Raw genomic sequence first — 18,035 nt, forward strand, 5'->3', positions numbered from 1 at the left:
GCAATTAGCATTAAAAGCTTCTGCAAATTGATTCGTAAAGCACAGCGTATAACAACACCCACTGACTGGAAGTTATGGCTAGATAAACAGATTAGAAGTCAAGAGCTGTTATTTTCCCCAGTTTGTGGTCAACTGTGGTAGAAATTTTAAATTTTGTAATGAATTCTTCTGCTAGCAACTTCTAAAACAAGGTTCTGCACTTACCTTGATGTCTTTTAAACCTTAAGTGGATTTTAGTGACTAAAAAAGTAACAGTTCTTCTGCAACTAAATTAGTTTATTGATGAAGCAGTTGAAAAATCCTTCAGAAGAAATTTTCTGCTCTCTTCTATAGCCCTTTGCATCACCTTCTCTTCAAAGAAAGAAGGCCAAAGATCTTAATAAAGCCTGCCCACAACTTTGGGGAGGAGTTGTTTGCAATGTGAAAGTCCTGACTGATCTTGTAGGTGAAATAGCTAATTAATATAAACTTGTGCACAGAACAAATTTGTTGCTTAGGGAGTTGAAAAATAAGTAATTACAGCAGGAGATTGCAATAGGCACGCGCTTCCTCCTCGGGCTTTCTGAAGTAAGTCTCAAATTCTGCAGAGAGGAAGTTCCTGTCAGCCACACTTCTTTGCTAGTGCTTTACTTCATACTTTTTACAATAAAGAAATTCCTTATTTAAGGACTATCTTTACCTTCCACTAGACCAGAAGTTTTTGGACTCGTTGATATAAAAACTGATTCTAATGGTGCTGACCTGCATATGCTCAGGTCAAAGGTAGTTGTAGCATCACAGAATAATTCAGCTTTGAAGACTTCAGGAGGTCATCTAGGTTCAACCCTTGCTCAGAGCAGCTGCTTAATGTCTCTTTTATACAGGGCAGCCAGTTATGTGGGCCTGATAGGCAGGGTTGTGTTTCCCCCCCCTTTTTTTTTTTTTTTTTTTTTTTCTTTCTTTTCTGGCAGGTATTTTGGGAATAGGAAGTTTCTCCAAATTATTTCAGACGACAAAGACAATCAATCTTTTTGTTCCAGAGAAAAACATGGGAGATCAAACACTTCTAGTTGGGCTTGTCAGGAAATCCAGCGTATTCCTTTCCAGTCCCAGAGGCTGAGGCTAGTGACCTCTTAAATACCTTTTTATTATTGAAGTTGGTGAGAAAACTTCAATTCTTTGATAATACCTCATCATCACAGATTTTACGTATGATGGAATTATTACTCTAGTCAGTCCCTAGAAGCATATGTATTGAGTTTCAGCAGAAATCATCTAGGAAAGTTCCTGTTCTGCTTTAAAACCTAGAATGTTGCGTTAGTAGTCCTGACGCAGGAATTGGAATTGAGATGGTATTTCTGTTATTTTACATATTTAAACATTTTTAAATATTTACATATTTTAACATATTTACATGTAGGCTTCTTGTATGGGAAATGCATTGCCTGTTTGGGAGACAAAATTAATAGTGAATTTGACTGCAGTCTAGGGTCATCAGTGAAGTTTGCTTCTAGGATGCATGTTGGACTGTGGAACAGGGTATTGCAATGTGTTTATCTGAAACTCCAAATGAATATAATGTTATGTATGAAATGGGAATTATGCTATGAGAACACATTGTTCTACTAAAAAAACCTAAAAAGCATTTCTTCAAATGGATTCCATAAAAATGTTTTTTCAAGTGGTATGCCCTTTTTTGTCAATAATAGAGAAGATCTGTATTAACTAAGATTTTGAACAGATATAACTACTGTCAAGAATGTCAGTTAGACTTAAAAATAAGGCACTCATATTTCAAGAAAATACTGTATACTAATTAAATAAATTATAATGATTGTAAATAATTTCCGTTGTTGTCAAATCCATTTCTGTGAGGAAGCCATTTTTTTAGGGCTGCTTAGCTTTTTTTTTTTAATTAAAAAAGAATCTCCTTACCAATCAATAATGCATATATATTATTGCAAAAATAAAAACTTGTTTTCCTCATGTTGATACTCTTTTGCCCCATTTACTTTAGATATTGGTGATTGGTATAAATGAGTATACATATTCATTTGTTTAAATTCCATTAGTTTTCCTCCAGTGTCATTAGGTAGCTACTCATGCAAAGATAATCTTAAAATAATTGTTTTGTCCCTATTATTAGACAATAGACCAAGAGTAGTTTAAGGTTGAACAAGGTCTTTTGACTCATCATTATTTAAAATTAATTTTTACCCCTTTCGGTTTTTTTCCATGTCTGTTTAATCTCTCCTGCTGTCTCCTACCTGCAAGCTCCCTTTCTTCCAGCAATCATTTTTAGAACTATTGACTTTCCCAGAAGTTGTCCACAAAACAAGTCCGTGTGTTAATATGTGAACAGCAGCTAAATGGCAGGACTCTCTCCGTTTTGATTATTTCTATTTGACTTTAATTGCTTCTCCCCTGGAGTAGAAACAGTACCTTTTTCTGCTAGCATATGGATCAGCGCATCCTGATACTTGATGGATTGGTCTTGATGTCTTGACCTTTAAAAAAAAAAAAAAAATCCATCTGTGGCAATAAGCATTCTGCGTTTCTCCATACTGCATCCAAATTCTGTACTCCAAAATTAGATGTGATTTTGATTGCTTCAGTTTTATTCATCACTTTAACGGGAAATCTGGGCTCATGGAATTATAGTGGAGTATGGCACTTATATGTTAAGAAATATGTGGTGCAGCTGATTAGAATATGGTGCTGATATCAAATTTGAAGTTAGGCAGGAGATAAACATGATAGGCAGGCTATTATTTATTGGGTTAGAAATGTTCTAAAGAGTGATTTTAGACAGTTGCTGATTTTTTTTTTTTTAGTACAGGGAAATTTTGTAATCATTTGTTCTGAATCAGTGATTAGGAAAAAACAAATCCTTTTATTACTTCTAGTCAATCATGCTTTTAGGGGAGGAGGTTGCTAGATGATATCTTGATTCTTCTTTCAAGCCTTGTTTGCAATTCCAGTTACTGTAAAACAGATTGTTAGTTTTATTATTTACTCTAATAAGTATCCTTTTTTAGTTATTAGAGTGTGTTCTTGCATCTTATTTATCCATGACTGCTAAACAGATTAGTAAAAATATATAACATAATGCAACTATTTGAATTATGTGAAGGAATATTTAAGAAATATATTTATTCAAAAATAAGCTCACAGTAGAATCGAGGGATAAATGACTCTGATGGCGTAGTGTGCAATGGCTAGTTGCTGAAACTAATAACTTCACAGACTGAACTATTTGAAGGTACAAAAAGATAAATGGAATGATTTTCATGATGGAGAAGCAGGACTTATTTAATATGAAACAAGGGTGGGCTTGTGGTCAAAACATGATTTTAAGAATGGACTGTACATCTGTCTCCTACCTCAACCGCAGATGAGCTCCCTGACCTTTTACCTGTGTTCCTCGTGTTACCTCTGATTCCTGCAGCTGTAGCCTTTGAAAGCCCTGATTAGGAAAAGAGAAGTGAATAAGCATCTGTGTCTTGCATTTGGATTTTATGAAAGAGCAGGTAGTTCCACTTTTTCAGGGTGTCAGAGAAACAGTTCCAGGCATGGGTTTGTTTTCTGTGCATTTGTAGATAGTCTTTTTGCAGTTCTAGTACTTGTACTATTCTGCTTGATTTCTTGGGAAATCTTCATCTGAACTGATGCATAAATGGCTTGGTGTGGTAGAGTAACAGTCAAAATTACCAGACTGCTTTTGCTGTCTTGGTAGGGAGCTAAGCTTGCTATTAAAGGCCTTGAAGAATTCCAATTAATAGGAAATTATCTCTAGTGTTATTTTAACAGGTTTGCAGTACTGGGCTTTGGTGCACATTGATTTTTTTGAAAGCAATACTAATTCTAAAATCAAAGGTAGCTAAAGAACCTGGAAATGTACAGTGACTTCAGATGAAAGCAGATTATGCTGAACTACTGAATTTTCTGTGGCTACAGTGATAACCAGCAAGACATGCAAGATCAGTTTTATTTTATTAAGGCTATTAAGAAAATAGCAACAACTGATTTGGAGGAGAAAATGTGCATTTTTGTAATGGGTAAGTGTTAATACATGGTTTTATTAAAGTGAATAATATTGTAGAGATTAAGCTGTATATTCACAGCTGCTGGTTTACTCCTCTTCCTCAGTCTTCTCTCTTCGGTTTAATTTACTCCTTTTGTGTGTTTCTTCAAGTAATTTATGAAGAGTTTCCAGGTAGGCTTGGAAGGAATTTTAGAGATCGCTAGTAAAGTCCTCTTCACAGAGGTAGGATCCACAGCTGGATCTACTGTGATAAACATTTCTCTAACTTGTGAATCTCTTGTGAAGGTGATTTCTCAGCTCCATTGGGTAGTATATTACGTCAGTTCTTCACTACTGCTATTTAGAATTTTTTTTCCTAATCTATAACCTAAATCTTCACTCCTAATTCAGCTAATTTTTTATGCTGTTTCTGGGTATGTAAGGAAATGTCCATCATCATCGTCGCTCGTAACAGCTTTTTATGTTCTGAAAGAAGTTGTCCTGTCTCCTCTTACGCTAACGTTTTTTAAGACTAAAGCCTGTTCTTAACAGTCTGTCCTAGCACAAATTGCTTATCACTTCCCTGCTCTTGTTAACCTCCCTTCAGTTCTTTTCCAGCTTGTCTTTTGCAATCCTCTGTATAGGGATTCACAAAGCTGGACACAATATTCTGGCTTAGGTTATAACAATATCAGCAAATGATTTCTGATCTTTATTTACAAAAGAACATTAGTTCTCTGTGAGGTCTTACACAATGAACCTCCTGTTTATGCATCCTAGATGGGACTTCAAGTCTGCTATACACTGCATCTTTTTCTGTTATCTTCCCATTTACTCATTATTCCCATTTTCATGTTCTGTGCATTTAATTTCTTTCAAAAGCATATGTTGGTGGGGATTTTTTCCCCTCTTTTTGTGCTTATTCTTTGAATTGCACCTGATTGGATTTTTTCAGTTTTTTTCCTTCATTTTGAGATAATTTTAAATGCAATAAAAAGCATGTGCTCAGAACTCTAAGCTTAGTATCGTTTGCTGATTTTTATTTGTTCTTAATAGGTAAGTTTCTAATGCTGTTGCTTTATTGTGGTAATGAAAATATTCTGTAGAACCCAGGGGAATTTCTTTTTGACACACTTTTCCAAGTCCTGATACTTACCAAACTCCTGATAATTACCTTTTGGACATTTTCTCTGTTATTTCCTATACAGTATTTTTTTACTTTGCTAATGAGAATGATGAGTCTTGTGTTTTATTCCTATGATAAGATGCTTTGCTTTATTGATTACAGCATATATTCTGCCAGAAATCAGTTACATGACACTATTTTATTTTTGAGAAGAATACAAAAAAACTTAAACCCTGGATCTTACATGTTAATCTTCTAGGTGTTTACAAATTGATTAACATCTTGTTCTAATTCCCTCTCCCCAAGTATTCTGATCTGTAGTTTGGAAAGCCCTCCCCCTTCTAACGGTAGTGCTTTGATTTGCCCTTTTCAGTCCTGATGACCTCTCCTGTTCTCCCGAGTTCTCAAAGAAAATCGGTTAAGACAGTCTCTTTAAATATTTTAGGGTGAATTTCAGTTGATCTTGCTGTCCTCAGCACATTTCTTCATGTACAGTGATTTTCTTTAGGATTTTTTTTCGTTCTTATCCTTTGTAAATATGTCCAGATACGCAACATTTAAAAAAAAAAATTGAAGAAAGCATGGAAAACTTAAGCCTTCTTTGCATTTTTTTGCCTTTCTTAACTCTTAATGGACTTTTATTTTAGTCATTCTTATATAAAGTATCTTCCATTCTTTCTTCTTGTATCTTGTAAACTACAACTCATTATACACCTTTGCCTTTCTGATCTTTATTTACATGCTTTTGCTGTTCCATAGTGTTGTTCCTTAAAGTTCTTCTTGTTGCATCTTGAACACAATTTTGTGATTTTTTTTTTTTTGTTTTTTTTTTTTGTGGTAGTGGTGGTATTTTGTTTGTTTGGTTTTGGTTTTTGGGTTTTTTTAGTATTTAAGGATGAAGCTATTTTTGGTCTGTTATCATCCTGTTGTTACAATGGAACAGTTTGACACTGTGCCTTTCAAATAGCAAGGTAAATTGTATAATACCATTAAAATACGCGTGTAGGATGTAGCACGAGATGACAGTCCTTGAGGAGCATTGCTTGTATGATGAAGAAAAATTTGCATTTATTCAATAGTAGACAACATTAAAATCATTTCAGTCATTTAAATAATTTCAATATTTGTTTACCTCCATATACAGAAATCAGACTGCAAGTAAAACCTGTTGTTAAGTATTTACATACTTATTTGCGGACAGCAGCTTCTTTTAGGTTTCTAAACTGTACATACTCAATATTGTTAAAACTTAAATCCGTTAATTAATGTAGAACTATTAAAGAACTTCTAGAATAGCAAGACCTCCCAACGGTAAATGTTGGCTTGCATTATCATGCCCTGAATTATTCCTTCACATACTAATTATGCTTAAGTAAGAGAAAAATGAGTTGCAACATATCCTAATGATCGCTGAGTAGGATAAGCTTGGGAAAATGGTGTATTTGCCTTGCATGTGACCTCTCAGTTGTTTTTCGTATTGTATGCTCTTACTGAGCTGTTAGCCTTATATCCAGAGGTAGCTTCTATGATATGGAAAGAAGTAATCGCTCAGGAAAGACCAGGATTATTTAAGGGTCCATTTGGCATATGGAAGAATCTACTGGGGGTTTAATCCTGGTGAAGTCATTAGATGGTCAGTTCCTGTGTGCGTAGATTCAGGAAGTTCTGCTTTAAAAAGCATGTAGGTCAAGTTAGAAAAATGTAATCTGAAGTTACAGACTTTTCTGTCCTTACTCTCCACTGCAGCATAGTTTATTATATTTTATTTGAGCATTTGGAAGGGGAAAGGAATAGTGTTTTGGTTTTCTTATATGTAATGGTTTAGTGGACTTTTCATAGAATCACAGAATGGTTTGGGTCAGAAGGGACCTTGAAAGATCATCTAGTCCAACGCCTCTGCCATGGGCAGGGACATGATTCACTAGATCAGGCTTCTTACATTTTCCAGTTATTGCAGGATTATGAATTGTTTCCTGTGGGTACCAAGGAAGCTTCTGTTCAATAGTCTTACTTTTTGGTCTTGAGTTTTACTTTTTTCTCATCATGAAAGTGAGGAATAAATCAAAATAGCCAAAGCTGTTGTGACATCCCGTGGAATTTACATGTACATATCAATGTTAGACAGGTTGAAATAGATATTTTAATTTCAGAAATTTGTATCAGCACAGCATGGTTTAATCCCACTGAGGGCCTCAGTGGGATTGCCTGGAATTAACGTTGAGCTGCTTATTTAGAAGCTACCATTATTTTTCCCTATTACTTCCCCTTTTGTCAGAGAGAAGAACATAAACATTTCGTTCCCATATCTCCTGAACCTTTCTTGCCTGTTTTTAATTCGGTTCCTTCAGGTCTGTAACAGTGCAAGCTGCTTGCTGCGAAAGCCACACTCCATGTTGTTACCTGAGGTGGTCACTGCTGCCAGAGTGGCCAGGAACTCTTCTCCTGGTGTAGGAGGGTATTGCAAAAATATCTAGTTTGGACTTTTCTCTTGGAAAACAATCTATGGAGAACGTTTTAGCATGTTTGCTGTGAGCAAAAGGCTTTTAATGGGGGCAGAGCTGTCTTTGCCAACAGTGCGTTTGTTTGGAAGCTGCTATTTTTGGCCTGTTAGCTTCTGAGCCTTTTGTAATAGCAGAAAGAGGAAGCGAACAGTGAAATCACTTTAATAACATATTTCCTGGTTGAAGTGACTTATCTGTGAGGCCTAGACAGAGGAGATGTCATTTCCTGGATCACTCCTCTTCAGTTTGAACGATCTGTTTTACTGTGTAATCTTTTGACCCAGCTTCTTAATTGTAGTGCAATTTTTGTGTTAACTAATGTACACTAGGCCTTTTAATGAAAATGTCAAGCTTTAAGGAAACACCTTTTAGACAGAATGCTAACGTGCAAGACAAGTCTTTCATAAACTACATGTTGATATGAACTTGAAATCCCTTACCTTAAAATTATGTTCAAGAGCTTAAAATCTTGTCTTTAAAAGAGTATGATAATAAAGTTTGTTCACAGGGATAAAAAAAATTGACATTCTTTGTATTCCTCGTGATGCTGATACTAATCACCTCTCTTTGACGCCAACTGTAGCTGACTGTCCTCAAGAGTTAGGACATTTCCAAATAGAATAGGTAGTTGTGCTGTTCTCAAATTTCTGTTCATTAATAGCTACTTGTGAAAATCGTTACCAGAAGTCCATGAAAAGGAGACAGAAGGAGCTAATAAAAAAATTAGCTGCAAATATGGTTCTCAGTTTTTATAGCCCACAAAAAGGCTGTGGAATCAGAATGACACAGGAGAAGAACCAGTGACACCTGAAATGATAATATACAGCTCAGTTTAAATGGAAAGTTACGGTTGTTTTGGACCTTGTAATCCAACTTTACTAAAATGACTGTTGCGGATGATAACTTTATTCTTTTCCGTGACTTTGTGCATAAGATATAAGTAGAGCACATTATAAATGTTTTACTTGGTCAGCCTCTAAAATATCTTTGCATGAAAAGCATTAAAATACCAGGTGACCTCACCTTTCCCCCCAAAAAAATATGAAGAACAAAAATATGCCTCATTGATTTGTGCTAACACAGAGTGCTTTTACATCTCCTTTAAAAATGTCTACCCAGTTGTTAGTGATCATTAAATTAATGTTTCAATAACAATGAAAGAGTGTAAAAGGAGTGATAAATAAGGTATTAGACTGTGAAGAGAGAAATAGAGTAAGAAGGTGCTCAGAGCTCTAGAGAACTAGTTTTTATTTTTGAGTCTGTGCAGTAGAAATGAGAGCTGTAATTCATCAGAAAAAAATATGACCAATTGTGAAACTCTAATTACATTAAGGGATTCTAAAGAGTAAGAAAGACTCTTACTTTGATATTGTAAATTGATACTGTAAACTACAGTCATATATTAATGCAGTTATATTGCAAATATGTTAATGAAAATGTAGCTTCAAGTCGTATTTGATGTTGGAGTTAGGTGTTGCGTGTAGACTACCACGTAATTGGAATTGAGCCTTTATTGTGTTAGGTAAAATCATAAAAGATGGCCCAGCTGTTCTCCATCAGGACATTCAAGTATGGTCCTTTTCTACATGTTGCAAGGTGAAGATCCATATTTCTGCTGACACACTGTGCTACAGAATGAGATATCCTTTTTTGGAAGGCAGTGTTTGCTAAATAAAGAGTTTGGTATTACAGATTCTATTACGTTATTTTGCAGGAAGTCACCTCGTCAGAGTACTTTCCATTGGATTTGTCCAGGTTATTGAGCAGTTCCTGTGCAATTCATGCAGTGACTAATCCATAAGTATTTAAAAACTTTGTTACTTTGGTTTAGTTTTATTGTATCTTTTGTAAAAATGTCATCAAATTTAAGAATAGGTGCTAAGTCTTTTGTCCCTCTGAAAGATGAGTACTATGTCCTAGTGCATCACTCCTTTATCCTTAATGGGTCTTGCAGGAACAGTTATGGTCAAGGCTGAAATAATGCCTATAAATACTGTTCTTAAAGTAACTAAAGATTGATACTGTGTCTTCTTCATTGACTTCCCTTTTTGCTTATTAACACTATTTTATGTTTCTTTTTGTAAGGAAGTTCTAAAACATGATGTATAAGACCTTCATGACAGAGTTCATGTTGCAGAGATTCAAGAGTAAAACTCCTCCTTTTCTCTGTGCGGCGGTGGAAATGTTTTAGGTGTTACATCACAGAATGGTTGAGGTTGGCAAGGACCTTTTGAGATTGTCTAGTCCAACCCCCCTGCTCAATGCAGGGTCAGCTAGAGCAGGTTGCCCAGGACCACGTCCAGTCAGGTTTTGAATATCTCCACTGATGGAGACTACACAATCTCTCTGGGCAACCTGTTCCAATGCTTGACCACCCTCACAGGAAAAAAGTATTTTCTTGTGTTCAGATGGAATTTCATGCGTTTTACCTTGTGCCCATTGTCTCTTGTCCTGTCAGTGAGCACTACTTTCTTTTCAGAATCTAGCTCCCTTTTCTTCATTCCCTCCCATCAGGTACTTATACACATTGATGAGATCCCCTGCCCTGAGTCTTCTCTTCTCCAGGCTGAAGAGTCCAAGCTCTCTGAGCCTTTCTTCCTACAAGAGATGCTCCAGTGCCTTAATCTTCATGGCCTTTTGCTGGACTTGCTCCAGTAAGTCCCTGCCTTTCTTGGTGTGGGGAGCCCAGGAGTGGACACTGCACTCCAGGTGTGGCCTTACCAGTGCTGAGTAGACAGGAAGGATCACCTCCCTTTACCTGCTAGCAATGCTTTCTCTAATGCAGCCCAGGATGTTGTTGGCCTTTTTTTCCTGTGGGGATGCATTGCTGGGTCATGAGCAGCTTGTTGTCCACCAGGACCCTCAGGTCCCTCTTTGCAAAGCTGCTTTCTAGCTTGTCAGGCCCCAACCTGTACCTGGTGCCTAGGGTTATTCCTCCCCAGATGCAGTACTTGGCATTTCCCCTTGTCAAACTTTGTGATATTCTTCTCTGTCCAGTTCTCCAGCCTGTAGAGGTCCCTTTGAATGGTAGCACAATCCTCTGGTGTGTCAGCCACTCCTCCCAGTTTTGTATTGTCTGCAGGTATTACCAACATCAAGGTAAACAGCATCCACTGCTCTCTCCTTGTTCACCAATCTAGTCACCTCATCATAGATGGCTATCAGCTTGGTCAAGCATGATTGTTCCTTTGTAAATCCATGCTGACTACTCCCAGTCACCTTCTTGTCCTTTGTGTGTTTGGAAATGGTTTTCAGGAGCCTTTTCTCTTATCACATTCCCAGGGATCGAGGTGAGGCTGGCCCACCTGCAGTTCTCTGAATCTTCCTCCTTGCCCTTCTTGAAGACAGGAGTGATATTTGCTCTTTTCCAGTCTTCAGAAACCTCTCCCAGTTGCCATTACCTTTCAAAGATTAAGAGTGGCCTCTCAGTGACACCAGCCAGCTCCCTCAGCACTCATGGGTGCATCCCATCAGGGCCCATGGACTTCTGTATGCCCAGTTTAAGTGCTGCTGGTCCTGGAGCACTTGGTCCTGGCACCTGGTCCTCCTTCACCAGGTGTAAGTCTTCCTAGCTCCAGACTTCTTCTCTGGTCTGAGGTGCCTGGGATTCCTGAAGGCTGGTCTTACCAGTAAAGGCTAAGGCAAAGAAGGCATTGAGTGCCTTGGCCTTTTGCATGTCCTTTGTCACCAGCTCCCCTGCCCTGTTCAACAACAGGCCCATATATTCCGTAGTCTTCCTTTTGCTGCTTATGTACTTGTAGAACCCTTTCTTGATGCCCTTCACATCCTTCACCAGATTCACCTCTGGGTCAGCCCTGGCTTTCCTAACCCCTACCCCTGAACAATCAGACAGCAGTTGTCCTCCTCCTGGGTCAGTTGCCCTTTGTTCCACCTCTTGTGTGCTCTACTAAAGGCCACAGAATACAAGCTTGCCTTACTATTTGTTTTAAATGGATAGGGAAACATCATTAGCATCTCTCTAGGATCATCTATAAGGTTCCCAAGAGGATTACATTTATTATATTTGACATAACTATTATAAAACATCAGAGCCTCACAGATGCACTAAAACATTGCATGAAGCATAAAACTTCAAAAAAGGCGAATGGCATTTCTTGAGCAAGTCCTGTTTTCCATATGGTCTAGTGACTGCTGCTGCTACTTCCCAAGGCACTTTCATTTGTTAGGAGGTAAAAAAAAAAAAAATTGCAATCGAATCTCTTGATTTTGAAATGAAAATCTGCTTAATCATTAAATTTTTTTGTGGTGAAAAGTGACATCTCTACAGATGAGGTAGTCTTATTTGTGTATGTGCATATTTAGGACAGTCTGGCATTCAAAATGTATTTAATAATCTTGGGCCTTGCCTTTAACTCTGTCCAGGTAGATATATTATTAGAATGAGTATAATAATTTTAGTGAGATTTGCAACAGAAATGATCTCTTCCCAGATATATTAAGAAAAAAAAATAAAATTGGCAGGTTGTTAGCTATAGCCTCAGTTATTAAGAAGACTGAAAAGCTGTCTAGTTCTATTGGCTGCCTATTAAAAAATGTGATGTGGTCTCTGACTTAAATCTCTGTGATGCCCTGTCAAGGCTCAAAACCTGAAGAAACAATCTCAGGATTTTGTTCTTAGAGCAGTGAACAAAACTACAAGTTCAGGCAGAACTCTGGAGGTACTGAGTATGAATGGAGTCTCTGGCTCTTCTTAGTATCTGAAACTAATTTTTATTTTTATTTGTCCTTGCATAACTGGAAAGGGCTGTGTATTTTGAAGAGTAATTTTTTAAGTTTTTCTGGGTTGTTGAAAGGTGGAATTGAGTTAAGTCTTGTAAGAGGCGTTTAAAATACTATTTTTAGTTTAGATTTTGGTGATCTCATCTCTTACCATTTTAAGGGGTCTCAATTGTTTTCTGTGGAGGCATTGATAATTGGTAGCAGAATGGCATGTAGAGTTCTGGCTTGTCTTCTGTTGAGTCACTTAGAAAAAGTAATCTAGTCTTGTGAGCTTGAATTATGTGGTGAATTGTCTTCTTAAGTTTAGGTCATGTCCTGCTTCCAAGAAGAAAAATGTGCAGTTGTTTTTTTGAATATCCAGAATGAGAAGGTAGAAAGAAAATGATCAAAGCAGTAATATCGATAATACAAACATAAAGTTTTTTAATATGCAGGAAAAGTGTAATGGAAATAAGAAAAACAGATTGACTGAACTGAGTATATTAAATCAGTCTTTAATGAGTAAGATTACTTACTGGTTAAGATTAAAACTACTACTCCAGTTTAAGTCCCAGTGCCACTAATCAGTGGTAATGTATCTGTACTGTTTATAAATGAGCTTGGAGCCTGTCAGTGTGTGTTAGCTCCTTTGTGGTGACTGGTTTATAAACATACTTGAGAGCTTGTTTGATTTGCCTACTAGGAATGTAATGCATGTTTGAATAATATATAATCAGTCTCAGTGTAGTAGTTTTAATAAAGTTGTTAATTATGATTTTAGAACTCAACTTATTTTTATTTCTTTTCAGGATGGCTTGAATTCTTTGGTCCTTGATCTGGATTATCCAGCGCTGAGGAAGAACAAGAACATTGATAATTTCTTAAATAGATGTAAGTTGCAAGTGGCCCTTAAACAATGACATTGCTGTGATCTCAGTCATAGGAAGCTGAGTGGTCAGAAACGCATTGCTGATTTTCATTTTACTGATTTCTATAACTCTGAGCTTCTATAGAAGTCTTTGGAGGACTGCTTATTACAGAGAGGTTTCATTTTGGGGAGTCATTGTATTGCTGAAAATATGTTGGAAAATACCAGCAGTAGATTGTAATTTTTCCAACTACAGTTGGAAAAATCCTTTTATATTATTTTTTATCTTAAGTATGTGCTACGACATAATTTGCAAAGCATATCCCAGTTATTATTCTTTAGGAATTAAGTACTCAAAATGTCAACATTATATATACAGTCTTAATTAATCTAACAGAGAAGCCTGTTCTGTTGATTAAAACTAAAATTATTGTACCTTAAAATCTGTTGGTGCATTTTTGAACCTTTGTGTAAATGTTTGTGATTCTCCCCAAATTAATTGTAGACAGGATCTTGGAGTTTACTGAGCTTATGAAAATGTAAGACTGTTACATACAGGATCTTGGAGTGTTTACTGAGTATGAAAATGTAAGACTGTTACATCAGAGTAGCTGTATTTTGTCTTTTTGAAGTGTTTTCTATCCATGTATATAAACAGGTTTTTTTTTTCCTTGTAAAAATAGTGGATTATTTGCTTTAAAATGTAAGTTGCAGTGAGTAAGCCTTCTTGGAACAACTATGCATTGTAGTGAGCTTAGATATATTTTTAAAAAACCCAAAACTTTTCTATTGCATATGTCGAGGTTACTGTGGATGCAGTCTTATCAGCCACTCCTCTTTTGGTTCTTAACTGGTAAGAGCTTTGTGTGTCTTCCCTCCATTGCTCAGGGACTCCTTTGAATATCCAGTCATGATCCTCAGTTAAATGGTGGCTTGTGTAGTCATTTGTAGTGAGTTCTTATGTTTGGAATTCAGTGCTTCTCTGTGAGGTTTGGCAGAGCCCCATAGCTGGACATAGAGCTTTACAGTTGCCAATAAAGTCTCATTTGGAGAAGTCACTGAAAACAGAACAAATAAGCAGATTAGGAAGGAGAGGCATACCTTGGGATTCTTCTCAGTTTGAGTTCAAAGGAATTTAAGCAGATACTTATGAGAGAAAGGATCAGGAACAGCATTTTAAGTAATTGTTACCTGCAACTGTGCATTTTAAGTGTGATGTGAGGGAGAAGCCCTATCCACAGCAAATATGAGAATGACGTAAATGACAGTATCAGTAACTTTTATGAGCTGTTCAGATTCGCCTTTACATTACAATACTATTTTTGCAGTAGGACAAAATTAGAAACCTTTTTCTAATCAGAAGACCAGTATTTTCTGGTATATGGCTATTAAAAATAGCAACTATGGGAAAACAATTTAACCTTGAGAACAGGTTTTTTGGTTTTTTTTTCTGCAGGCCCTCAACATTCTTGCTGTCTGTCTTCCCTTTTCTGAAGGCTGTTGCTCCTTCTCCTACTCTAGCTTCTATCTCATTGTTGTAGTAAATATTATTAAGCAGCTGATGTGGCCTACGGGCTACCAGCAATGGCAGAAACCCCAAAATATACTTTGGTTCACAATTTTATTACTGCCCTTTTTTTTGAAATAAGCTGACAGTTTACAGTTGAAATAGCCAGATACTAGTTAAAGAAAATTCTGAGATGTGTTACCAAAAAATTCACAGTAGTTAATTAAGAGTTTTCAGGGATGCATGTCATCCTTACCTGTTGAACTTTAAAAAAAGCATGTGAGAGCTGACTGTTTTGGCTCACACACTGTGAGGCTGTACATCTCTTTTAAGAATCACCCATGTAACTTCTCTCCTGTTACTGTACTGCCTGGGAAAGAAGGAAAAATAGTGCTGCATATCTTCTGTGATTTAAACTTTAAAAAAAAAAAAATCTGAAATGAGAATTTTGTAAACATTTGAAGCTGCTAATATTTTGGCATTGCAACTGAAAGAATCAGTCCTGCCACAGCGATTTGTTTCAAAGTCCTTTCTGACACAGGTGTTTGTGTCAGTTTGTTATCAACCAGGATGGGGAACTGAGGAGAATTAATGCAAAGAGTGGGGTGTTTGGTTTGTTTGTTTCTTTTTGTTAAAACTAGTCAGGCAAAAGAAAAGCAAAGACCAGTTTTTGATTTTCATTTCGCTTCACCAATATTTGTGCCAGCACAAAGGGAGCTGCTCGGGTGCCAGAAAAAACAGGAGGACAATTGGGTTCTTATTGGCATTGGTATTTTATGTAATTTAAAGTTGCTGAACTCATATCTCATGTCTTTTTGGAAACTGTTCTGACGGTAGCAAGTATCAGTGGAAAGGAAGAGCGTACATGTGCTTGCTGAAGCCTCTCACTACCACAGACTTGGAAGAAGAACTGGGAATAGTATTAAGAATTTATGGAACAGTAAGTTGCTGCTCTCTTAGGTTAGGGAACAGCGAGTTCTTGTCTCTTCTGATTTTTTTTCTCAGCATCTAAAGAGCTGTAGCAAATGCCTAGATGAGAATTATTGTCAAAAGGTTCTGACAGACTGATGAGCTGTCTGTGCTGGGGGCCTGGAGCCTGTATCCCTCCTCACAGCTTCCTGAGGCAACTGCGGAGAGGAGGTGGGGCCATCTTGTGAGTTAGCACTCCATAGTGCAAAGTGAAGCAGCTGAGGCGGAGTCGTTGCTTATGATTGTTTTAATCCATGTTACCCAAATCTTCAAAAATTGCAGAGAACACTGCAATTTTCATCACACTTTCGGTCAATTTAATCACTTAATTCTTCCACAACACCACTTTGAGAAGGAAAAATTTTTTTCTACCATATTCCCAAGGGTTTGAATATGCCTTACTTCAGACCTACTGCAAGTCATTGCTAATCAGGTTAATGTTTTATTAATAGCTTATTTTAATTTAAAAACAAAATAGTTTGCATCTCAGCTGAGACATTAATTGATATTCAGCTCAACTCGTAGTTTCAAGCTGAAACTCAGATGTTTTAACTCATTTCACAAAGCTACAATTTATTAATTGCCCGTACTGTAGGAGTTCAGTATATCCTGTTTCTGTGACCACTTTGCAGAAACAGCCTCTTCGTGTTTAATATGCAAGAAACTTTTTCAATGCCTGCTTTCCCTTACTATTCTGATTTCTTACCACTTTCTCTAAGGCATTGAACCAAAGTAGAGCATGTATTTATTATAAGAGGCACATAATTATCTCATATAAAAGTACAACCATTCTTTTTCAGTCTTCTGTATTGCTTTAATCAACTGTTAGGATTCTGATTAAATTGCTGCTTTTCGGAGTATTCATGGGACAGGAAAGCGTAACATAATATTTAATTCCCAAAACAATGAGAGGAATCTCATAGTCCTCTGAGAGCAAAAACTAGCTTGCTTATTTTAGAAAAGAAGCTTGAGCTTTCCGGCACGGGCTTGGTGTAACAAATCTTTCTTGGTCTTTTCTTTTCCTCCTCTGTCATCTAGGCTATGACAACAGGTTGAGTAAATTCTTCCAAGTCACTTTCTCTGCCATCTGAGATTTGCCAAGTGTTGAATAATATCTTAGTGGCTTTTGCCTTTTTTGGTGGTCTCCCATGCAGGTAGTACATAGCCTGTTAGCTGCTTTAACTTCTGGGAGCAGAAAACTAAGTAATTAAATAACACTTTTAAGCAACAGTTTAATAATTTGTAATCTTATCATCAGGAATAAAAGGGCATGAAGAATGGATTTTGAGGAAGTTCAAAGAGCAGCACAGGGAGTGGTGCCGGCAGCAGGCCTGGTACAATCCAGAAGCCTTGACTCCCTAAACGGATCAGTGACTTCCTATGTATTATCCAGCATCACTCAAAAATTAGAAACCTCTACTGGTAAAATGATATGCTGATGTTTTGGAGGTTGGCGAACTTTTAGAGTGTAACGGCAATGGCCATATTTGCAGTAGAAGGAACATTTAGTACAGGTATGTCACTCGTGCAGCAGCTTTGCTAACCCCCTGAATAAACTTCCTGGAAAGTTGCTTTTGCCATTTTCCTCTCCAAGCAGACACTGCTTACTTAAAAGATTTATCTTTTAAGATTAACTTCTCGCAAAAGCAACAGTTCTGGTTCCTTCCCTTACATTTTGTTATGTTGCTTGAAGTTGCTGAATCATATGCCAGCCATGCGGTTACCAACAGAAATATGTTATCTGGTATGGTGTTAATGCCTGTTGTGACTGTAATTCTCTGTGCTCCGTACTTCCTGTCAGTGACACAGACGAAATGTCAGATGCCAAGAAAAATCTTAGAAATTTAGTGCACTGTAAAAGTTACATTGAGTTAAGGAGCTAATTGCCCCTCTGGTTTTCTTTTGGCTTCTTTAAGGCCACTCCTTGCCAGGTCTTTGCAGTCACCTCAGCAGGTTGGGCTCCAGTTCCATTCTTAATGATATTGTTCTGGTGAGAGTAGCGATGGGAGAGGTATCAAATAACCAACTTTTCCCAAGCAGAGCATGAATTAGAGTCACAGTGTTTAAGACAGAATGTCTTATATGTATAAGCAAGTTACATGTCACTGATAATAACCACTTTTCCATTTGGGTACTTGGTATCATAGAATCATAGAATAGTTTGGGTTGGAAGGGACCTCTAAAGGTCATCTAGTCCAACCCCCCTGCAATAAGCAGGGACATCTTCAACTACATCAGGTTGCTCAGAGCCCCCTCCAACCTGACCTGGAATGTTTCCAGGGATGGGGCATCCACCACCTCTCTAGGCAACCTGTGCCAGTGTTTCACCACCCTCACCGTAA

The 18,035-nt window shown here is 37.2% G+C and overlaps 1 protein-coding gene across 1 annotated transcript in view; it reads left to right on the top strand.

Annotated features, from left to right (window-relative positions):
• Positions 1-13,159: 13,159 nt before the first annotated feature.
• Positions 13,160-18,035, top strand: part of ROCK2 (Rho associated coiled-coil containing protein kinase 2) — a 63,085-nt gene continuing 58,209 nt past the window's right edge. Inside the window, exon 1 of the mRNA XM_009275577.1 lies at positions 13,160-13,240. The gene's annotated coding sequence lies outside the window, so the exon portion shown is untranslated. The remainder of the gene's footprint in view (positions 13,241-18,035) is intronic.

Source organism: Aptenodytes forsteri, unplaced genomic scaffold (assembly GCF_000699145.1).
Source record: "Aptenodytes forsteri isolate BGI_AS27 unplaced genomic scaffold, ASM69914v1 Scaffold94, whole genome shotgun sequence".
In the NCBI taxonomy this organism is placed as follows: Eukaryota; Metazoa; Chordata; class Aves; order Sphenisciformes; family Spheniscidae; genus Aptenodytes; species Aptenodytes forsteri.